This window comes from Schistocerca piceifrons, chromosome X (genome assembly GCF_021461385.2).
Source record: "Schistocerca piceifrons isolate TAMUIC-IGC-003096 chromosome X, iqSchPice1.1, whole genome shotgun sequence".
Taxonomy (NCBI): domain Eukaryota; kingdom Metazoa; phylum Arthropoda; class Insecta; order Orthoptera; family Acrididae; genus Schistocerca; species Schistocerca piceifrons.
The window spans coordinates 404,415,673-404,441,529 of NC_060149.1; the positions used below are offsets into that span (position 1 = coordinate 404,415,673).

At 40.9% G+C, this 25,857-nt stretch overlaps 1 long non-coding RNA gene across 1 annotated transcript in view; it reads right to left on the minus strand.

Moving 5' to 3' along the window:
* Positions 1-444: 444 nt before the first annotated feature.
* The window catches only part of LOC124722995, a 55,695-nt gene continuing 30,282 nt past the window's right edge, over positions 445-25,857 (minus strand). The window contains exons 2-3 of the long non-coding RNA XR_007006475.1: positions 3,241-3,342; positions 445-727 (exon numbers count right to left, since the gene is read on the minus strand). This is a non-coding gene — a long non-coding RNA (uncharacterized LOC124722995). The remainder of the gene's footprint in view (positions 728-3,240; positions 3,343-25,857) is intronic.

Consider the following 25,857-nt stretch of genomic DNA (forward strand, 5'->3'; position numbering starts at 1 on the left):
TGTTGTTGAAAATTGTAACTACTGTAATTTCGAAAGTTTGTCCGCCTGAAAATGTACTGTTGTCCCAAGCATATTGCAACAAACGGTGTATTTCTATCGCTGCTCGTTTAGTTTTTATTGCCGTTTCAAATACACCGGTCATTTTTGAAACACCCTGTATATTTCTCAACAGTCCGACACAGTGTTAAAAACAATCCAAGATGACACTTAATGGCAGACATGTGAAGCATAGCTCACATAGCTCTGTGAGGTTTCTACTGATAATTATACCCAAACACATCCTAACAGAAAAGTTTCTCTTCAGTGTAGATGCAGTATCAGTATAGTGAGTGGATATAGACGAACTACAACAGATACAAAAATATTAACATAACACCAATTTATTGTTAATTACTTAAAAATTCATGATTTGATGGCAGAAACATCAGCATGATCATCATCATTGTCACCATCATCATTGTTATCAACCACAGCGTTGAAGTCCCCACCTGCAAACACACACGAACACAAACACCTCTTCTGAAAAATTGTTGTTGAACACTCACATCGTAATGACAAACCACGCCATACGGCTACAGATGTAGGTGTTTGATTTCCACACAGATGCCTGAACTCCAGCAACATCTGTACAGATTCGTGAAGGTATGTACCGTCTATGCAAATAAATGAAGACAGTTTGTTGCCATACGCGTTTCGCTTCACTTATTTGGGAAGCATCATCAGTGTCCTGAAATACATGTTTCTTTTTATACATACAATAAACGTATTATGTGATAGATATATTATGCTGATATATTACATTTTGTCGTTTTTCTTGCGTTTTAGGTTAGTAGAAACTTTTGTAGGGCAAGTTTCATATTGTGAATGTATCGTTTGGTATACTTACGATTTCCAGCACTGTTAACACGTGTGTGTTCCTGAAAATGTATTTGTTGGTTTTCATACTCCAGCTGGCCGATTTCTAGTGTTGTTTCACACACACTTAAAAATATCGCATGTTTACTTTCACTTCCACTTCCACTTGGTGATCAACATGTTTGTGTTTTTGGTGTGCAGTGTTGGCAACTGTTGTGTGTGATGTTTTTCGTGTGGGGGAGGGCAGTGGGGAGAGGGCAGAGGGGAGAGAATTAAGTTTCTACCACACACCACTTCGAACTGCAGTAAATACAAGAGATTCCATTCTTTTGCTTCACTTGCAGTACCACTCAGCAGTCATTATCAATATCATTTTCATTACAACAACTATACTTCTTGAATACTCAGAAATATCAAGTGACTATATTTGGCGATTAGTAATGTCAACTTTAGCTCTTAATTTATAAAGACTGGCGAGGAATAGGGGTGGTGACTCGAATGAGAAGTATAATTGTAAAAGGTTGATTCTGAACAGGGTTTTCTTTTGTCTTGGTGTATTGTAAAACACATATACTGTATTTTAAAAATAACCTGATTTCCATCACACTTTATCCAGGCTTTGGACTGGCTAAAGAGCAAAAGTCATTTAGGCGTGTTTAAAATCGGCTTATAAGCATCGTCAATATTTTTTAATTTTTATTATCTTTTATATAAGTTGCTACTTACATTTGAACACTATTGTATCTATATACATCTTCTGATAAATTCATGCAGGTTTCTGTAGATAGGATATGGCATTCAAGCAATCCTTGATCTCACCATCCTCTTCGTATTTTTTTACTATTTTTCCCAACCTTTTATCATGTTTCATGTAGACTATTTTTTCCGTTTACCATCCATGCTCAGTTCTGCCCCCAATGTGCACGCTGAATTTTCTGATTCTCTTTTCAAACACCTAATAACGTCAATTTTCGGATTTGGTTTAGCAAGTATGATATTAATTTTGTGGTGCCAACCTTCTACAGTATTGATTGTTCGGTGGCGCATTTCGTAGCAACTCCAAAGGTTGATAGGGATTTCTTCATTTTCCAACCATCTATCTACGAAGTAGTCAAAAAATTCAGAAAGTTTGGGGATATCCAGTGGATATGAATGTATCTCCAGCCAACCAGCGCATACATCTTCTGGCCGTAGAAACGCCAGCGCAACACACATGCTAATATGTTGTCTCACTTCTTCGTTTTCTTTGTATTCATGAGTAAGTCCTAGCTCTTTAACTATTCTCCAGACACACTTTTTCATATGGAAATAACATCCATGCACTTCAGCTGTCGGATATACAACTTTAATTGCTGAAATCGCAGCTGATTCGAAGTCTACTGTCACTTTTCCAGGTTTCCATTCTGGAATTTTTTCCATCACATTTCGGAAAAGACGGACGTACGTCTCTTCTTTTGTTTGGCAGTAGTGCAAAGGCAACTCGAAAGATATTTGTCTCATCATTTGTACTACCAAAGTCTGCGTGAATGGTGTATACTTGCGAAAACTGTTTGCTGCCTTAGAGCTTCTCTTCCTGCCCTTCCCCTAAAAACTATTATCCTCTCTCCTAGTTTGACGTCGCTTAACAGAAAACTACTGCCATCGTTCATAGTTAGCAAATCTGCCTTTAGGTCAATTTCTTCTCTTGTCTGATCTCTCTCCTGCGATTTTGCCCGCTGGTAGTACAAAGCTCTCTTCGTTGTTTGCTGCTCTGGCATTTCAGTGACAAAATCATAGCCTCGATTATGCTGGCAACCCAACTCCTCTGAATATATTTTTGAAATATCCGCCTCTTCGTCTCTTGCCCTCTTCTTTGCGTGGTTCGAAGCCTTCCTTACTTCCAACCAAGCGACATCCGGAGGTCCACATTGATGCTCGAATGAAAAAAGCCCTGTCGAAATCTTCATTTTCAGCATTCCTCGGCAGTGGTTTGCTCTTTGTCTTTAACAGCGCCACTTTACTGTTCCATCTTCTTTAGTTCTCTTCACTATGTAAGAATAACCTTCGTAGTGGCAACGTGGCTTACCGTGATTAGTGGTTGAAAATTCCATATCTGAACTACCGTGTCAAAAATACACGAATCGCACGATGTGACCTCTTCGACAGCCAGAGCAGCACTAAGGCTGTATTTGTGTATCACACAGTCGGCGGCTGTGCCTAGTACCGGTGGTGGGGGGGGGTGGGGGGGGGCAGGTCCTTGTGCCAGAGGAGCAGGTAGTTTATGGTGATTAGGACGGCCCGGGCGCGGGTAAGCCAAACACAAAGGGAGCAGGTATTGGGCGCGAATTTCACGCATTTCTCGTTGGGCGCGAATCTCACTGGGCGCGATTTTCATAGATTCCTTACCCATTGCAATTGCTCTTTGTATGTGAAAGCTTTCTTTCCGTACAGATCTTTCTAATTCTGGCATTAATCCCTCTAGCAGCTTTCCACCACCAACATCACAACCTGTAACATGTAAAATCATTGTATCAAACCCTTATTCAGCTATTACCAGAGTATGAATGTTTACACTACACTTATTAATACACAGCATGTATCACAGAATATTTCATTCTACACTGAGTAATGTGTGTGGACATCCTAATCAGATGAGATGTTTATAATATCACAGTTGTCGGCAGCTATGTGGATAAATAAAAAATAATCATTAACATCTATGATACCAAATATACACACAGAGATTACTAAAAATACAAATATATTAAAATAGTGGTGGTAGTAGCGTAACGTCGTCCACACATTCATTGTTATCTGAGTACCACTTACCTGTCACATCAACTGATATACTACTGATGAACATGATGGCATCAGCTATAGAGATAACAAAACAATAACTCGCCAAAATTCATGTGTTACTTCTTCATAAATACCGACTTCTGTGCTGATAAATAAAATTACACTAAATAACTGCTGAGGAAACAAAACTTTGAAACCACCTACCACAGAGCTAGGAGAATGTCATATTGAGCGGGTAGCTAGGTAGGACAGCAGGGTTCATTCAGCCATAGAGACAAGAGAGATGAGCACCCCATCCCCCCCTCTCCCACCATGTCTGGTGGTATGATAATTTAAGTTATGAGCAGTAGTTATCAGTGCCAGATCTCTCTGATCTGGTTGTAACCAGTTCCTTATCTCAAGGTCACTGACAAACTCCCATTGTCAGGTTTCACACTTGGGTGATCAAGGTCAACTCCCACTGACCACCTCCTGCAGAACATGAATGTGGTACATTCCATGGTATCAACATGAACTACCATCCTATCCATGCAACTCAGGCAAGTGGACTAGTCCGTGACGTAACTAGATACCAGTCCCGTTGTATAAAATTCGTGGGGAAACATCTGGACCAAAAGGATTTGCACTCCCCTTTATCCTTCATAGCTAGCTCAGTTGTGTACCTCCATGAAAATACAAAAAGGCAGTCACTATGTTTTCAGCTACCTACGTAGTTTCAGCTGCTTTTCGTTGTCACCCACATACCCAACCGAAATATGCATGTAAATCGATGTAAATAGGCTTTTTAGGATTATGGTGGGTTAGCAAATAAGGAAATCTTGTACAGAAAATTTAGTTTTTTGCATACACATTTAGACACACAAAAATTGTTCATATCTGTTTGGTATAGTTTTAATGACGTCCATTTTAATGGTAACATTCAATTTAAATCTACATTAAAATAACCTATTTCTTTTTCCAGTAAGTAATAAGAAGAACAAAAGGGTATATTCTAAAATTCTACAATTTTTGAGAGGATTCAGGGATTTTAATTTTGCCTCTTTTTCCTCTAACAGTGCTGTTAAAGTCCTCCACATCTTCCTTTATGTACACTGGTAACTCTTGTGTTCCACATTCTTGCAGAATTTCCATACAGAACTTTAAATTCACAGTTTTTGCAAATGAATTACCATTAAATGTAGTTATCACATCAGATTTAAATTATGAACAAAGTTGTTCTGTGCTAGGTGCACAACATGCAGATGCGATGTAACCTTACTGTTTAAGCAGATCCAGATAAGAATGGAGCGTTATGAATAGATTTTCCACTTGGCCTTTGCTGTAGTAAATGTCCTCCAATCTACTTTTGGCCAGTACTCCAAAGTATGGCCAGATACCATAGCTAGTAACAGCAATGCTAATATATTATTCGACTAGTATCCACATTTTCCTCACAAACGGTCGTTAAATGATTTGTAGTGTCTTATCTGCCCATGTACAATGGCTTCTTTTTCTGGCAGTAGTTTATGCTCTTCTGTCCTGTCAGTTGTCTTTGACATATACACCTGTTTCACACATTTTTAATTCATTCTCTTAAATTTTCCATTTTCTTTTTGATACACAAGACGCTGACTACATTTAAACTATTTCCCAGTTAAAAAATTACTCCTTTAAGTCCGTGCAATTTATTTTCCCATATTCTGAGAATGCGTGGTATAACATTGTTTGTGGGAACCAGTCCTAAATTGGCAATAGCTACATCTGATGGTAATGTGTAGAAGAATTTCTGGATTGAGATAAGTATGTTTCTCCTCCTTCCCCCCTCCCCCCCCCCCCCCCCCACCACACCACCCTACCACCCATGAACCATAGACCTTGCTGTTGGTGGGGAGGCTTGCGTGCCTCAGCGACACAGATAGCCGTACCGTAGGTGCAACCACAACGGAGGGGTATCTGTTGAGAGGCCAGACAAACGTATGGTTTCTGAAGAGGGGCAGCAGCCTTTTCAGTAGTTGCAGGGGCAACAGTCTAGATGATTGACTGATCTGGCCTTTTAACACTAACCAAAACGGCCTTGCTGTGCTGGTACTGCGAACGGCTGAAAGCAAGGGGAAACTACGGCCGTAATTTTTTCCCGAAGGCATGCAGCTTTACTGTATGGATAAATGATGGCGTCCTCTTGGGTAAAATATTCCGGAGGTAAAATAGTCCCCCATTCGGATCACCGGGCGGGGACTACTCAAGAGGACGTCGTTATCAGGAGAAAGAAAACTGGCGTTCTACGGATCGGAGCGTGGAATGTCAGATCCCTTAATCGGGCAGGTAGGTTAGAAAATTTAAAAAGGGAAATGGATAGGTAAAAGTTATGTATAGTGGGAATTAGTGAAGTTCGGTGACAGGAGGAACAAGACTTTTGGTCAGGTGAATACAGGGTTATAAATACAAAATCAAATAGGTGTAATGCAGGAGTAGGTTTAATAATGAATAGGAAAATAGGAACGCGGGTAAGCTACTACAAACAGCACAGTGAACGTATTGTTGTGGCCAAGATAGACACGAAGCCCACGCCTACGACAGTAGTACAAGTCTATATGCATACTAGCTCTGCGGATTAATAGTCATAGGTGACTGGAATTCGAGAGTAAGAAAAGGGAGAGAAGGAAACGTAGGTGTATATGGATTGGGGGGAAGAAATGAAAGAGGAAGCCGCCTGGTGGAATTTTGCACAGAGCATAACTTAATCATAGCTAACACTCTGTTCAAGAATCTTGAAAGAAGGTTGTATATATGGAAGAACCCTGGAGATACTAGAAGACATCAAATAGATTATATAATGGTAAGACAGAGATTTAGGAACCAGGTTTTAAATTGTAGGACATTTCCAGGGGCAGATGTGGACTCTGACCGCAATCTATTGGTTATGAACTGTAGATTAGAACTGAAGAAACTGCAAAAAGGTGGGAATTTGAGGAGATGGGACCTGGATAAACTGAAAGAACCAGAGGTTGTACAGACTTTCAGGGAGAGCATAAGGGAACAATTGACAAGAATGGGGGAAAGAAATACAGTAGAAGAATGTGTAGCTTTGAAGGATGCAGTAGTGGAGGCAGCAGAGGATCAAGTAGGTAAAAAGAAGAGGGCCAGTAGAAATCCTTGGGTGACAGAAGAAATATCGAATTTAATTGACGAAAGGAGAATATATAAAAATGCAGTAAATGAAGCAGGCAAAAAGGAATACAAACGTCTCAAAAATGAGATCGACAGGAAGTGCAAAATGGCTAAATAGGCATGGCTAGAGGACAAATGTAACGATGTAGAGGGTTATCTCACGAGGGGTAAGATAGATACTGCCTACAGGAAAATTAAAGAGACCTTTGGAGATAAGAGAACCACTTGTATGAATATCAAGAGCTCAGATGGAAACCCAGTTCTTAGCAAAGAAGGGAAAGCAGAAAGGTGGAAGGAGTATATAGAGGGTCAATACAAGGGCGATGTACTTGAGGGCAATGTTATAGAAATGGAAGAGGATGTAGATGCAGATGAAATGCGAGATATACTGCGTGAAGAGTTTGATAGAGCACTGAAAGACCTAAGTCGAAACAAGGCCCTGGGAGTAGACAACATTCCATTAGAACTACTGACAGCCTTGGGAGAGCCAGTCCTGACAAAACCCTGCCATCTGGTGAGCAAAATGTATGAGACAGGCGAAATACCTTCAGACTTCAAGAAGAATATAATAATTCCAATCTCAAAGAAAGCAGGCGTTGACAGATGTGAAAATTACCGAACTATCAGTTTAATAAGTCACGGCTGCAAAATACTAACGCGACTTCTTTACAGACGAATGGAAAATCTGGTAGAAGCTGACCTCGGGGAAGATCAGTTTGGATTCCGTAGAAATGTTGGAACACGTGAGGCAATACTGACCCTACGACTTATTTTAGAAGCTAGATTAAGAAAAGGCAAACCTACGTTTCTAGCATTAGTAGACTTAGAGAAAGCTTTTGACAATGTTGACTGGAATACTCTTTCAAATTCTGAAGGCGGCAGGGGTAAAATACAGGGAGCGAAAGGCTATTTACAATTTGTACAGAAACCAGATGGCAGTTATAAGAGTCGAGGGACATGAAAGGGAAGCAGTGGTTGGGAAGGGAGTGAGAGAGTTGTAGCCTCTCCCCGATGTTGTTCTATCTGTATATTGAGCAAGCAGTAAAGGAAACAAAAGAAAAATTCGGAGCAGTTATTAAAATCCATGGAGAAGACATAAAAACTTCGAGGTTCGCCGATGACATTGTAATTCTGTCAGAGACAGCAAAGGGCTTGGAAGAGCAGTTGAACGGAATGAACGGTGTCATGAAAGGTGGGTATAAGATGAACATCAACAAAAGCAAAACGAGGATAATGCAATGTATTCGAATTAAGTCGGGTGATGCTGAGGGAATTAGGTTAGGACACGAGACACTTAAAGTAGTAAAGGAGTTTTGGTATTTGGGGAGCAAAATAACTGATGATGGTCAAAGTATTGAGGATATAAAACGTAGACTGGCAATGGCAAGGAAAGCGTTTCTGAAGAAGAGAAATTTGTTAACATCGAGTATTGATTTAAGTGTGAGGAAGTCGTTTCTGAAAGTGTTTGTATGGAGTGTAGCCATGTACGGAAGTGAAACATGGACGATAAATAGTTTGGACAAGAAGAGAATAGAAGCTTTCGAAATGTGGTGCTACAGAAGAATGCTGAAGATTAGATGGGTAGATCACATAACTAATGAGGAAGTATTGAATAGGATTGGGGAGAAGAGAAGTTTGTGGCACAACTTGACCAGAAGAAGGGATCGGTTGGTAGGACATGTTCTGAGGCATCAAGGGATCACCAATTTAGTATTGGAGGGCAGAGTGGAGGGCAAAAATCGTAGAGGGAGACCAAGAGTTGAATACACTAAGCAGATCCAGAAGGATGTAGGCTACAGTACGTATTGGGAGATGAAGCTTGCACAGGATAGAGTAGAATGGAGAGCTGCATCAAACCAGTCTCAGGACTGAAGACCACCACCACCACCACCACCACCACCACCACCACAACAGCAACGTGTTTCTCCTGCTTTCAATAGCAAAAATGGTTCAAATGGCTCTGAGCACTATGGGACTTAACATCTATAGTCATCAGTCCCCTGGAACTTAGAACTACAACTTAACTAACCTAAGGACAGCACACAACACCCGGTCATCTCGAGGCAGGGAAAATCCCTGACCCCGGCGGGAATCGAACCCGGGAACCCGGGCGTGTTTCAGTAGCACTTCTGATTAATATTTATATCGTCTTTGTTGGAATTACATACCTCCATGTAGTTTACAAGTAGATAATTTAAACAGTATTCAGATGGCACATAGTTTATAATTTTTTCTCAGTCTTTAGTGTCCGGAAGTTTATTTGTACACCAGTCAGTTTTTGATATCTTAGAATTCTAGCACACAAACTGAAAAACACTGTTGTAAGGCACACAGCTGCTCTTCTGTAAGTTATTCGTTATTTGACACCACAAAAACTGGCAGGAAGTACAGTGGGGCATACTGCAAATACTGTCTGTTGGTATTTAATACACTTTCAGAGTAACGCACAGGGTCAAATACACGTTCTATTCTGTATTTTTAGTCTCCAGCTTGGTAATACCATGTTGTTTAGCCAAGGAGGCTGTAGAAGTTTCTCATAGTAGCATGTCTGAACACACTAAAATCTGTTACGTGGTTACCAGAAACTATGTTCATCCCCAAACTTGATTTGATATTGATACTTGTCACATATCTTTCCTGCACAATTGAAGGTCATCCACATTAAACCAATCACCCTAATTGTCTTCTCGATGTATAAAGTAACATTGCTATTCCCTGCAAGCCTCCTTACATGCAAAAGTTGTGTCTGATATTAGGTAGTCCATGATTTACATTTTATTAAAAATTCTGGCGAAATCTTGGGATATATCCAAAACAAAGGTAATAGTCTCCTACACGTAGCTGCTGCAATATTGCAAGTAGCTCTTCCATTACAACATCCATTTCAATGTCCTCTAATTTCACTTTATATGGTAAGGCCACAGGATTTTTGTATTTCTTTGAAATGGTTTCTACTACTTCCTTGTCGATTTTTTTCGGTATTCCTCTTGCTGCCACATTGTCGTTCCCATTTAGTAGAAATGGTAGCTTCGTCTTGACACTATCTCGCAGTGACTAACTTTGAGAATTTAACAGGTAGATAGCTGTTAAATGCACCACACATTTTTCTTCAACATCACAGGTAGTCCTTTCCGGGTTATTAACAGTCCAGTCGATTGCATAGTAACTACCATAACGTTATCGCAAAATGTTTCTGTAATAGGCGTAAAATTATTCTTGCTAAGGAGGATACCATTTTCGGTGTAATTTGTTGCCAGTAACACTAGCAAGCGTGTCCAGGTTCTTCAGTAATATCCAGAAACCGAAGCATCCATTTATTGGCCTCTACTTCCTACCTAATATTTGAGGGGTGGTTCGCGCGTTGGAGGAAATCAAGTTGACACTTTCAGCTACCACAGAGGCCCGATCAGTTGCAGCTGTCCTTTCATGCTGTAAAAATCTACGACAGCGGCATGTCCAGTCACATGATCTTCTGGACCTGTCTTCTGAGCGTAGTTTATCTTGCAATCCATGGATTGCAATTACGCTATTTTGTGACTATTTATCGCGGGGCAAACCACTGTCCAGAGTAGGGTTTGGAAGTCGTCTGAAGGTATTTTCATGAGTGTTAGGCCCAGGATACTGCGTAAGAATTGGGCAGGACGTAAAGAAGGAACCACACGCGTTTTCTAAAGGGTAGTATCTGAATGCTAATGAATTGGACCCTTTAAAATATGATACAGGGTTAGGGTCTGAAGATGGATCCACTCCCGTAGGCCCACTGGGGAAGAGGGTGGATGAGTGGGGGCTCTTCTGAGAAACAAAAAATAGCGTATTTTCAATCCATGGATTGCAAGTGCAACCAAATTTAGAAGGTACATCCCGAAGATCGCGTGACCCAAAGTGTCACTATCTCAGATCTTCACAGTATAAAGGGTGTACTGGCAGCTGTAGCTGATAATTCTGTGGCTGCTGAGTGTGTCAACATGGACATCCCTCTACTATTAGAGAAAGAGGAGACCAATCAATGTATGCTTTGATTTGTGGATATTACTGGAGAAAAAGTAAAATCTTGCTATTGACATTGGCAACCAGTAACACAGAAAATGGTGTGCTTCTTAGCAAGAATTTAATTTCACGCCTATTACAAACGCATTCTGCGGTTACATTATGGTAGTTACTCTGCAATCAACTAGATTGTCAACAGCAATCAGAAAAGGGACTATCTGTAATGTTGAAGGAAAATGTGTGGTCCATCTAACAGCTATCTACGTGGTAAATTCTCGAAGTTTGTCACTGCGAGACATAAGGCAAAGCTACCAGTTCTGCTTGATGGAAACGACAATGTGGTAACAATAAGAACATCGGAAAAAAATGTGCAAGGTAGCACTATCGTTTTACCACGTAAAATGGAATTATCTGATATTAAAATGGATGTTCTAGTGGAAGAGCTGCCTGGAATATTTAGTAAGCTTCGTGTAGTCGACTTTTTTAATTTGGACAACGCAAAATTTGCCAGAGTTTTTAGTAGACTGGGGATGTGGGACTACCTAGCATCAAACCATGACTTGAGCATGGCAGCAGACTGTCAGAGAAATAGCAATGTGACTGTCGAAAACGTTGAGGCAGTTTGAATAGAATGTTTAACATGGACGACCCCAAATTTAGACTCATTTGAATGCGAGAAACGGTTCTAGGCGCTCAGTCCGGAACCGCGCGACTGCTACGGTCGCTCCCGCCTCGAGCATGGATGTGTGTGATGTCCTTAGGTTAGTTAGGTTTAAGTAGTTCTAAGTTCTAGGGGACTGATGACCTCAGCAGTTAAGTCCCATAGTGCTCAGAGCCATTTGAACCATTTTGAATGCGAGAAAATATGTTGTTTGTACTTGTTAAATTACTTTTTCGAGAAAGAAATATGTCATTCTAACGCAGGTAAGATGAACATCAACAAAAGCAAAACGAGGATAATGGAATGTAGTCTGATTAAGTCGGGTGATGTTGAGGGTATTAGATTAGGAAATGAGACACTTAAAGTAGTAAAGGAGTTTTGCTATTTGGGGAGCAAAATAACTGATGATGGCCGAAGTAGAGAGGATATAAAATGTAGACTGGCAATGGCAAGGAAAGCGTTTCTGAAGAAGAGACATTTGTTAACATCGAGTATAGATTTAAGTGTCAGGAAGTCATTTCTGAAAGTATTTGTATGGAGTGTAGCCATGTATGGAAGTGAAACATGGACGGTAAATAGTTTGGACAAGAAGAGAATAGAAGCTTTCGAAATGTGGTGCTACAGAAGAATGCTGAAGATTAGATGGGTAGATCACATAACTAATGAGGAAGTATTGAATAGGATTGGGCAGGAAAGTTTGTGGCACAACTTGACCAGAAGAAGGGATTGGTTGGTAGGACATGTTCTGAGACATCAAGGGATCACCAATTTAGTATTGGAGGGCAGCGTGGAGGGTAAAAATCGTAGGGGGAGACCAAGAGATGTATACACTAAGCAGATTCAGAAGGATGTAGGTTGCATTAGGTACTGGGAGATGAAGCTTGCACAGGATAGAGTAGCATGGAGAGCTGCATCAAACCAGTCTCAGGACTGAAGACCACAACAACAACAACGCAGATTTAAACTACAATTAAAAATTTAAACTGGATGTTATTAAAACTACATAATGTATACGCAAAAAATTAATGAAGTTTACTGGAAAAGATTTGTTTCTTATTCGCTATACTACCAAACATCCTAAAAAGTCTACTATTTATACTGATCTACGTATGTCTTGTACGGGTAGTTGGGCGACCTTGAAAAGTAGCTGAAACTAGGTAACTGAAACCATTAATATTATCATATAGCCTCTTAATTTTTCTCATAACCTACTGCTTATCAGTTATGGAGTTGATCGCCAGATCTGATGCGCTGCCCGATGTTTATCTGTGCTCATACCTATCCCGCTACTGTACTTATCTGTATCTTATCAAAAAGAAAGGGTGCAAATATAGGAACAGATCACTAACCACAATAAAAATGGTACTTTTTCCACAAACGAGGATTCGAAGTAAGGGCATAGGATACAGAAAATGACATTGAAGCTTTGGACACGAAGAAACAAGAATTTGAGAAATGGTTAAAGAGAGACTCAGCAGACAGGGAGGAGATTAAATCAAAAGTAGTCAAAATGGCTGTAAGTAGCAACATTCAACAGACGCAAAAAGCACAGATGGTGGAATTAACTGTGTGAAATGCATTAGTGTTCAAAAAATGCAAACAGGCCTCTACCAAAACAAGTAAAGGCTATCAGCTTTAAACAATAAAGGTGTAAAACACAAACGGTAAGGGCTGTCAGGAGGAAGTTTTTAAAACAACCAGCGATCACTAACTGACAAAGACTTCCAAAAGAACAATACAACCAGTGTCTATAAGACTTTTGAACAAAGCCTTCAAACTTCCCAGCCACCTAACTTGTGCTTCAAAAAGGAAGATGGAAAATTAACCCCGAACAACCATGGAAACCGAAATATTAGCAAGGTGCTTTAAGAAGTTGCTAAATTGCGAGGCACACAGTAAAATTTCTAAAACAAAATCCAGGATGCACTAATACAAACTCAGAACCCTCACCCCCACCACCGTAAAATGAAATCGAAAATATCGTAAGGTGTTTTAAGAATTATGATGCCCACAGGGAAGATTAAGTAACTGCTTACATATGGAAAATGGCAACAGCTAGAACAGTCAAGAAACTGTATGGGGTCTGTCAAAAGGTCTGGGAAACAAGCTATACCAGGAGATTGGAGAAGAGCATGAATTTAAAAAAAGAAAAAACGCGGGGTAAAACTGACCCAACGACTACAGAAGAATTCCCCTCCTTCCAATGACTTACAAAATTACTTCAGAAGCATTTCAAAACAAGCTGGAAAGCGAACTAGATCAGCAATTAGGGGTACCAACGTGAGTTAGGAAAGGACGACCCTGTGAGGAACGAATTTTATATCTGTAATTTATAATCGGGTATGGAGGAATGAGATCGAAATGCATTTATAGAACACGCCGAGTGCCTAGCGTTGTCCACGTATGTAGTCATTCCCGTCTTCTATTTAGCTGCTCTCCCCCATCCCTATCTCAAACCCCCACCCCCCATATCCATCACCACCTTCCACCTGTCTATCCACTTTATCGCTCTCATCCCAGGAGGAGGATGGTGGTTCTTAGCCCCCAAAGTATCTCTTTCCAGATCATAGCTAATGTGTGTACCTAACGACTGAAATCGTTCCAGGGGTTTAGGATAAGATTTTAACCCATGGCTTTGCCTACATACGCACATATCAAATATATTTCCACATATATTTTAAATATTTCATATCTGTACACACATTTCACCTTTATCGATTTCAGCACTATCTCCAGAACTATTTGTCTTACAGTGACTTCATTTTGCTGATACGTCCAGTAGCATATGTGAAATGTGTCGTGGATACAATTAGCAATAAACTAATAATCAAAATGTCATTCTGATGCGGCAGTTTTACTGCATAAACCGCAATAATTTTTTCCTTTCATCATTTTGTAGTGGGTTGTCAGAGGAAGTTTCGTAAAGGTTTGAAATTATGTGTAATGTTTGTTACAAATTATTATGTGCTCACATTCTTCTGTGGTAGCTTAGTGTCTCAACATGGATTCCTCCCAAACTGTTCAACATCCCTCAGCTATTAGGGAGGAAGAGGAGACCAATCTAGGGATGCTTCGGTCTTTAAAAATTACTGTAGAACCTGGAAAAACTTGTTACTAATATTGGCAGCAAATTACACCGGAATTGGTATGCTCCTTAGCAAGAATAATTTAATTTTATGCCTATTACAGAAGCATTCTCGGGTAACATTCTGGTAGTTACTCTACAATCGACTGGACTGTAAACAAGTTAGAAAAGGAACTATCTGCGATGCTGAAGAAAGAAAAGTGTGGTGTATTTAACAGCTACCTACGTGTTAAATTCTCAAAGTTCGTCACTGCGAGACAGGGTCAGAGCGAATCTGCCATTTCTGCTACATGGGAATGACAACGTTGCAGCAATAGGAATACTGGAAAAAATCGGTAAGGAAGCACTGGAAACCATATGGAAGAAATATAAACATTCTGTGGCTTCACCAAACAAAGTGGAATTAGACAACGTTAAAATGTATGTTATAATGGGAGAGCTACCTGTAATATTGCAGCAGCTACATGTAGACGGCTATTATCTTTCATATTTGGACATAAAATGGAGATCAGGTAGTACCTAATAACGAACCACTTCTGCACGAAAGCAGAGTGTCAGGGAATAGCAGTGTGAATTTAAGCCATGAGAAAGTTCGAATGAACTAACGTGGATGACCAATTGTGCCTACGTCAAATCACAAGCCTGGGGATGAACAAAGATATTGGTGATCACATTACAGATTTAATAGTGTCTGATATGGTGAAAATTTTTTGCATCTACCTTGTCTAAAGAACATTCCATTACCACACTGGACGTTAGAGTTTACAACTACAAAATGGACTGAGTTTGACCCTGTACAAGACAGTTTAAGTATTAAACAGCAACAGACAGTACTTACTATGAAGTTAAAATCTTATGGGTTATTAGGTCGCGTCATATTTTTACTAATATGATAGACCTAATAACCCAGAAGATTTTAAGTTCAGTGACAACGGCCACGAAAGCCTGCAGAATTAAGTACTTACTACGTTCTGCGCTGTACTGTCAATCACATTCATGTTGGTTTTGCTAATAAATAACTCCGAGAAGAGCTGCTGTGTGGTGTTTAACAGAGTTTTTCAGTAGGTGTGTTGGAGAATACAAGAAAACTGACTGGTGTGCAATGCTAGCGTTGGCGTCTGCGCAGTGCTGCCTCTGACATTGTGAAGCTGACGGCAGCACAGCGAAGGTTTGCAACAGACGCTGAGCGTCACGTGGAAGAGACCGCCCCTTGTGGTGTTTGTTTTAATAAAGATGCAGTTTCTCCTATCCTATTCCTACTAAACATGATAGTGAAAATGATACAGGCCGCAGGAGCGAGCTTTTCAGTTTTAAAGTTAAGTCAAAAACCAGCAGGCTACGCTGTATTTTAAACCTGGAGTAAGTGGAGTTTCTCACCATTTTAAAGTTATCGCAACTGATGTGGAGGGATATTGTTCCGACTGTAGATTTTCAGAGGAATAAGAAAATCTATACAGCTCATAATTACAATGTCAAATAGTAGACTACTTTTAACATCCGTCCCGATCCGCTCTCTCGTTCTCGCTGTGTGTACGCGCGTCGTCGAAAGGGCAGATCAGGCGGCTTTTCACAATATATATATATGACCTAGTAGATAGTGTAGGAAGTTCCATGCGGCTTTTCGCGGATGATGCTGTAGTATACAGAGAAGTTGCAGCATTAGAAAATTTTAGCGAAATGCAGGAAGATCTGCAGCGGATAGGCACTTGGTGCAGGGAGTGGCAATTGACCCTTAACATAGACAAATGTAATGTATTGCGAATACATAGAAAGAAGGATCCTTTATTGTATGATTATATGATAGTGGAACAAACACTGGTAGCAGTTACTTCCGTAAAATATCTGGAAGTATGCGTGCGGAACGATTTGAAGTGGAATGATCATATAAAATTAATTGTTGGTAAGGCGGGTATCAGGTTGAGATTCATTGGCAAAGTCCTTAGAAAACATAGTCCATCAACAAAGGAGGTGGCTTACAAAACACTCGTTCGACCTATACTTGAGTATTGCTCATCAGTGTGGGATCCGTACCAGATCGAGTTGACGGAGGAGATAGAGAAGATCCAAAGAAGAGCGGCGCGTTTCGGCACAGGGTTATTTGGTAACCGTGATAGCGTTACGGAGATCTTTAACAAACTGAAGTGGCAGACTCTGCAAGAGAGGCGCTCTGCATCGCGGTGTAGCTTGCTCTCCAGGTTTCGAGAGGGTGCGTTTCTGGATGAGGTATGGAGTATATTGCTTCCCCCTACTTATACCTCCCGAGGAGATCACGAATGTAAAATTAGAGAGATTAGAGCGCGCACGGAGGCTTTCAGACAGTCGTTCTTCCGCGAACCATACGCGACTGGAACGGGAAAGGGAGGTAATGACAGTGGCACGTAAAGTGCCCTCCGCCACACACCGTTGGGTGGCTTGCGGAGTATAAATGTACGAACGAGACTGCTGCGGCACCCAGGGTGGCCACAGCAGAACCACAACCGTAACGCCGTGTGGCCGCTAGTGGCCACGACAGAGCCTCAGTGCTGAAGCCATGAGTCTGGCCTCGCCTGGCTGTGAAATATCCACCACTAAGCATGTGGTGGTCAATGTGTTAAGCATAGCACAATTTGACTTACGGAAAATATGGGATCCCGATTTCTGAGTCGAAGAAACAATACTGTATGACACGTGCCGACCATTTTGAATTTACCACCAACCTTGAATTTGGGATGACAATTCCTTAAACTGTGAAGTCACAAAGGCAAACCTGGGAAATCCATACTTAGAACAAGTGACTTAACTGCTATAAACAGCCATGCACGTCAGAATAACAGCTTGGGGAAACATGTTAAGAAGGCCACAGCAGGTAGGTTAAGATTATTGACCTCTCTTTGTCCTAGTAACTTTGATTCTGGTATCACAGAGCTGTGTCAGTATTCCAGGTCATCCTCCTTTGCGCAAGTGACCTCCTTATACCAGCATGACAGTGCACCATCTTTGATTTTGAATTTCCTGCTAATTTATACTTCGGGAACCATCCCAATTTCCAAGTCAGAGGAGAGGAGTGGTGTGGTAACGATGTAGGACAACTAGGGTATTTTTGAATGTCTCGCCATTTTATACATAGGGCAATTGGTCTGTCATTGGGAAGTGAGACGGGAAAGCTGGTTGGAGTGCATGACATCTGAAATTTGGCAAAATTTTACTCTCTGCCTGAACGCCATAAGCCTATATACAGGGGGGGGGGGGGGGGGGAAGGGAGGGAGGTGGAGAGGAGGTATGTCTCCAGGACAGAAATTCTACGGACTAGCAACACACAATTAACCTCTTTTCGTGACTTTACTGCTTCATTCATTTAATATCAGCTAAAACATTATGAATTTTAGAAACGTCGTTTGTTCAGAGTTGACTCACCGTATTGATCCCAGAACGAGATGGGCCATCCTAAATTCCTAATCAGGCTGTCACGCAACAGAATTCATTTCCAGTATCGTCCTAAGCTTTACAGTCTTTCCGGAGAGGAAACTGGAGAAGAATATGTCACACAAAAATGAAGGCTTAGTAAAATATCCGGCAGTACAAACAATTGCATTTCTTCCGACATCTTCACAGAGCTGCTTCGATGTCAGTTTATTACAACAAGGGTGGATTCTTTGCTATTTACATTTAAAAAGAAACCGATTTTAAATGCGAATATTTTCATCAGCCTCGTGGTATTTCGTTAAGAACTACTGAAATATGTTGCTTCAAATGTTCTCAGTGGAATATTTAAAACGTTAAACATTGAGGTGACGAAAGTCATGGGTTACCTCCTATCATCGTGTCGGACCTCGTTTTGCAGCAACTCGGCGTGGTATGGACTCAGGTCATTGGAAGTTCTCTGCAACGAAACTGAGCCATGCTGGCTCTATAACCGTCCATAATTGCCAAAGTGGTTCCGGTGCAGCATGATGTAGACGAACTGACCTCTAGATTATGTCCCATGAATGCTGGATGAGAATCATGTCAGACGATCAGGGTGGCCGGATGATTCATTCTAATTGTCCGGTATGTTCTTTAAACCAATCGCGAACAATTGTGGCCCAGTGAAATGGCGCATTGTCATCCATAAAAATTCCATCGTTGAATGGCTGCAAATGGTATCTGAGTAGCCTAACAACAATTTCCAGTCAATGATCGGTTCAGTTGGACCAGAGGTCCCTGTCCATCCCATGTAAACACAGCCTACGTCATTATGGAGCTACTGCCAGCTTGCACAGTGGCTTGACAACTTGGGTTCACGGCTTCGTGGGATCTGCGCCACGCTAACCCTCCCATCAGCTCTTACCAACTGAAATCGGGACTCATCTGACTAGGCCACGGGTTTCCACTCGTCTAGAGTCCAATCGACATGGTCACGAGCCCAGGAGAGGTGCTGCAGGCGATGTGCTGTTAGCAAAGGCACTCGCGATGGTCGTCTGCTGCCATAGTCCATTTCGCCGTACGTCCCACATTGATTCCTGCGGCTATTTCACTCAATGCTGCTCTGTTAGCACTAACAACTCCATGCAAACGCCGCTGTTCTCGGTCGTCAAGTGAAGGCCGTCAGCCACTATGTTGTCTGTGGTGAGAGGTAATGCGTGAAAGGCTGTATTCTCGGCGCACTCTTGACACTGTGGGTCTCAAAGTATTTAATTCTCCAACGATTTCCAAAATGGAATGTCCTATGCATGTAGCTCCAATTACCATTCCACTCTTTCGGAAGGGCACGGCTGACCACCTTTCCAGTTCTTCCCTAATCCGATGGGACAGATGACCTCGCCATGTTTCATCACCTGTCACAATTCTTCCAAGAAATTCATCTCCATCATTCTCTTACTGTTCCAAAATGTCGGTGCATACCGTTTTTCTTGTTTCCTTGTGAGCCACTGTCAACATCCTGGGAAACCACCTGGCACAAACTTTTTTTAACGCCAACACTTTCAGTATTCTGCAAACACTTCCTTCCCCTATCCCAACGTAGCGTGACAATTCGTTCACTGTGATGCGTCTGTCAGTAGTCACCAATTCGTTAACTCTCTGCACATTGTCTGGAGTGTGTGCAGTACGAGGCCTGCCGCCGCGAGAACAATCCTCAATATTTCCATGCCCGCTTTCATCACGTAACCTGCTTGCCCACCGACTAACTGTACTGCGATCGACAGCAGCATCTCCGTACACCTTTTACAACCTCTTGTGGATGCTTCCCACTGTCTCGTTTTCACAGCACAGGTATTCTATAACAGCACGTTGCTTCTGACGCACGTCAAGTGTAGCAGCCATCTTTAAGACACGCTGTGACGGCGCCACGCAAGGGAACAGGTTTAACTAAGTTTGAAAACAAGCTGGAAGGATGGATCTACACACTAAAACTTTCACACATTCAGAATGAAAATGTATTTTTACAAAAATAGTATGCATTTCTTTTGGAGTGTCCCTCGTATCACTGGTGGCGGGTAACTGTTTGTTACTGGCTTCTCCTCCTCCTAAAATAAGCAGGGAGGTCAGAACCAACCTGAAAAGCTTGTAAGGGTGTTGCAGTATAGGTTGTGCTGAGAATCATTAAGAACAATATTCGACACGTTGCGCCCTTTCCGAGTTGACTGGCATTGAAGTTCGGTCATCAGCCCGTTGTGCGCACGAAGTCAAGCGGCCCGCCAAATATCGTTAACATAGCGTAGGTGATAGCACACGAGACTGCACAGACTACGGCTCGGGTTCGACTCTTACTACCACGCTGTGTTCATTTTAAGAACCCAAACGGACACGTGAGCCGACACGTTCTCTAGCGTGCGCTTGAATCTGTGCGCGCAACAGCCTAATTGGTTAACTTTAATACTAATTAACTCAGGACTCGCGCAACGTATCAAATTCTTTTTCTGAACAGTTATTTCTCGGCATAACCTACCCATTAACAACCTTACAAACTTTTCAGGCAGTTTGTGATCACCTGGTACAACGTGCGGTCACCCTCACAATATGCAACAAATGTGTTATTAAAATAATTATGTATATAAAGTGCTTTAATATACCAATAATAATAATAATAATAATAATAATAATAATAATAATAATAATAATAATAATAATAATAATAATAATTCCCGTGGAGGCCCGGGAAAAGAATAGGCCTCCGGTATGTTCTGCCAGTCGTAAAAGGCGACGAAAAGAACAAACCACTAATAGGGCTAACCCCCCTTTTAGTGTGATTAGTTGGTTCAGGACAGAACTAATGAAGCCTCGGACAAGTGCCGTCATGGTCGGGGACGACGCTTGAACTCTATGCCCGCCCACAATGGTAACGACACTGCTAGCCAACTGGAAAATGATTCAAATCCAAATAGAGGTGTTTTGCAGGATATGCTTCCTGCAACCACTCTAGAAGGAAACCAAAGAGGATGAGATGGTAAGATGAAGTTAATCGACACCTCATGTTCTGTTATTACCAAGCAACAAACCTAGGAACCAACACAACTGGATACAGATCACAAGTATACACAACATTTATTACCAGATACCCAGAATTAAAATTTTTAACAGAACAACGACTAGCTGATCAGATCCGTGCAATAAAAAAAACAGGATACCCCAGTCAGAATTAGAAAACATCAAACAACAAGTACAACAAATACTGGAACAAAATAATGTGCAATCAGAAGAAGAAACATCCCAGAGCAAACAAAGAACAACACGCATCAGTTAAACAATCAGAGGAAAACGAAATCTTAAGACAGCCACCAGAACAAGCACAAATAGAACACGAAGTGACACACATGTTAGATATAGAAGAAAAATTTCAGCTGACATATATAGAATACAAAGACACAAATACAGACATTAGACCATTCTTGCATAGACCGCCAAATAACCCACAAGTCGAAACAACAATAAAAACTATCAACACAATCATACACAACAAAATAAATAAAAACAACTATGGAAGAGTTACAACTACTGGTTTATATAGGAGCACTTACTACACTAAATATATACACTAGGCAGAGATCAGAACCAACGAACACACAGAAAAAACCCACAAAACCAGCATGGCAACACAGGCTACAGATCAGAATAGAAAAACTGAGAAAAGACATCGGACAGCTAACACAATTTATAAGAAATGAAATGTCACAAAAAGAAACGAAAAAGGTTACGTAAAATCTCACAACAAGAAGTGATACAGCAATTAGATGAAAAGAAGCAGAAATTACAAACATTGGCCAAACGACTTAGAAGATACAAAAAAAAAGTGAAACCAACATTCAACATAAACCAAAAGAAATTTTACCAGACAATAGATACACACATTAAAATAGACAATCCACCAAACATAACAGACATGGACCACTTCTGGAGCAACATATGGTCAAACCCGGTACGACATAACAGCATGCACGGTGGATACAAGCAGAAACAGACACATACAAGATGATACCACAAATGCCTGAAGTGATAATTTTGCAACATGAAGTCACCTGAGCAATTCTATTCACAATTGGAAAGCCCCTGGAAAAGATAAAATAGCAAATTTCTGGCTAAAGAAATTCACCTCAACACATTCACATCTAACTAAATTATTTAACAGTTACACTGCAGACCCATACACATACCCTGATACACTTACACATGGAATAACTTATCTCAAACCTAAAGATCAAGCAGACACGGCAAACCCAGCTAAATATCGCTCCGTAACATGCCTACCAACAATACACAAAATAACTTCAGTCATTACACAGAAATTAATGACATACATAGTAATGAAAAATTGGAAAACCACACTTAATATCCAAACAAATTCAAGTAATATCACATCACAGCCAATACAGATTAAGCGTGGAATATACCAAGGACACTCATTAAGTCCTTTCTTGTTCTGCCTTGCTCTGAACCCACTATCCAACATGCTAAATAATACAAATTATGGATACAATATTACTGGAACATACCCACACAAAATCACATCTGCTATAGATGGATGATCTAAAACTACAGGCAGCAACAACTCAACCAATTACTAAAGATAACAGAAGTATTCAGCAATGATATAAATATGGCTTTCTGAACAGACAAATGTAAAAAAATAGCATAGTCAAGGGAAAACACACTAAACAAGAAGATTACATATTGGATAACCACAGCGACTGCATAGAAGCGATGGAAAAAACAGATGCCTATAAGTATCTAGGATACAGACAAAAATAGGAATAGATAATACAAATATTAAAGAAGAACTAAAAGAAAAATATAGACAAAGACTAACAAAAATACTGAAAACAGAATTGACAGCAAGAAACAAGACAAAAGCTATAAATACTTACGCTATACCAATATTGACCTACTCATTTGGAGTAGTGAAATGGAGGTACACAGACCTAGAAGCACTCAAACTTAGACGATAACAATGCCACAAATATAGAATACATCACATACATTCAGCAACTGAAAGATTCAGATTAAGCAGGAAGGAAGGAGGAAGGGGATTTATCGACATAAAAAACCTACATTATGGACAGGTAGACAATTTAAGAAAATTCTTTCTAGAACGAGCAGAAACTAGCAAAATACACAAAGCAATCACTCATATAAATACATCGGCTACACCACTGCAATTTCATAACCACTTCTACAACCCTTTAGATCACATAACATCAACAGATACGAAGAAAGTAAATTGGAAAAAGAAAACACTACATGGCAAGCACCCATATCATCTAACACAGCCACACATCGATCAAGACGCATCCAACACATGGCTAAGAAAAGGCAATATATACAGTGAGACGGAAGGATTCATGATTGCAATACAGGATCAAACAAACACCAGATATTACAGCAAGCATATTATTGAAGATCCCAATACCACAACAGATAAATGCAGACTTTGCAAACAACAAATAGAAACAGTAGATCACATCACAAGCGGATGTACAATACTAGCAAATACAGAATAGCCCAGAAGACATGACAATGTAGCAAAAATAATACAACAGCTTGCCTTACAACATAAACTTATAAAACAACATGTTCCCACATACAAGTATGCACCACAAAATGTACTGGAGAATGATGAATACAAATTATACTGGAACAGAACCATTATAACAGATAAAACAACACCACATAACAAGCCTGACATCATACTCACCAATAAAAAGAAGAAATTAACACAACTAATCGAAATATCCATACCCAATACAACAAACATACAAAAGACAACAGGAGAAAAAATTGAAAAATACATCCAACTGGCTGAGGAAGTCAAGGACATGTGGCATCAGGATAAAGTTGACATTATACCAATTATACTATCAACTACAGGAGTCATACCACACAATATCCACCAGTACATCAATGCAATACAGCTACATCCAAACTTTTATATAGAACTACAGATATCCGTAATTATTGACATTTGTTCAATTACCCGATAGTTCCTAAATGCAATGTAACATATACCGTACAGTTAAAAGGAAGTCACGCTTGATCAAGGTCCGCGTCACCTTCCATTTTTAACCAGACATAACGTCTGAGACAAGAAAGAAATAATAATAATAATTTATTAGATGACGCTTATTACATCACTTGACACAACTACCAAGAACCTGCGATTCAGAATTTGAAAGCCATTCATTCGAAAAATCAAAGTTTACAGCTGTCAAGCAGTTTATTTAAGAACTGTAATAGCAACAGACTGACAACTTTGACTTAGTCGTAATTTACACTGAGGTGAGAAGATTTGTGGGATAGCGCGAACAACTCATAGGGATGACGGGAGTATCGCGTTCACAACATATAAAACAGCAGTGCATTGGCGGAGCTGTCTTTTGTACTTGGGTGATTTATGTGAGAAGGTGTCTGACGTGATTATGACCGCACGAAGGGAAGTAACAGACTTCGAACGCGAAATGGTAGTTTGAGCTAGACGCATGGAACATTCCATTTCGAAAATCGTTAGGAAATTCAATATTCTGAGATCCACCGTGTCAAGAGTGTGTCGAGAATACCACATTTCAGACATTATCTCTCACCACGGACAACGCAGTGGCCGACAGACTTCACTTAACAGAGAGCAGCGGCGTTTGCGTGCAGCTCTCAGTGCTAACGGACAAACACTGCGTGAAATAAGCGCAAAAAACAGTGTGGGACGTACGTTGAACGTATTCGTTAGGACAGTGTGGCGGAATTGGCTGTTGCCACACGACCGATGCGAGTGCCTTTGCTAACAGCACGACATTACCTGCACCGCCTCTCCTGGGTTCGTGACCATATCGATTCAACCCTAGACGACTGGAAAACCGTGGCTTACTCAGGCGAGTCCCGATTTCAGTTGGTAAGAGCTGATGGTAGGGTTAGCGTGACGCAGATCCCACGAAGCCATGGACCCAAGTTGATGTCAAGCCACTGTTCAAGAACATGGTGTGGGCCACGTTTACATGGAATGGCAAAGTCCTATGGTCCAGGTGAATCGATCATCGATTGGAAGTTATGTTCGGCTACTTGTCAGTCATGGACTTCATGTTCCCACACAATGATAGAATTTTTATGGATGACAATGTGTAATGTTATTGGGCCACAATTGTTCGCATTTGGTTAGAACATTATGGACGATTCGAGCGTATGACTGGGCCAAGGAGATCGACCGGCATGAATGCAATTGAACATTTATGGGACATGATCGAGAAGTCAATTCGTGCACATCATCTTGCACCGGAAAAACTTTCGCAGTTATGGAGGGCTATAGAAACGTGGCTCAATGTTTCTGCATGGGACTTCCAGCGACTTGCTGAGTCCATGCCACGTCGAGATGCTGCACTAAGCCAGGAAAAAGGAAGTCCGACGCGATATTAGGTGTCCTATGACCTGTCAACTCACTACTTGATATGAAGTCCATATGCTGTTCAAATGGCTCTGAGCACTATGGGATTTATCTGAGGTCATCAGTCCCCTAGACTTGGAACTGCTTAAACCTAACTAACCTAAGGACATCACACACATCCATGCCCGAGGCAGGATTCGAACCTGCGACCGTAGCGATCGCGCGGTTCCAGACCGAAGCGCCTAGAAACGCTCGGCCACACTGGCCGGCCCATATGCTGTGTTTCTGATGTTTCCGCCTACATCAAACTGCTTTTTCTTATAAGGAAACAGCACCAACTTAATACATGTTAAGGACAGAAAAGCACACATGCATGGTATCGATTCCAGTGATCTGTTCTACAGCAAACTTTGGACCATAATTCTGATAACACGCATTTATGAGCTCCTGACAGAACAAGTTTTAAAATTTCGTGTGCACTGTGTTTATCACTCGCCCTGCCCCATTTCAGCTGCCAAATGCCCGAGC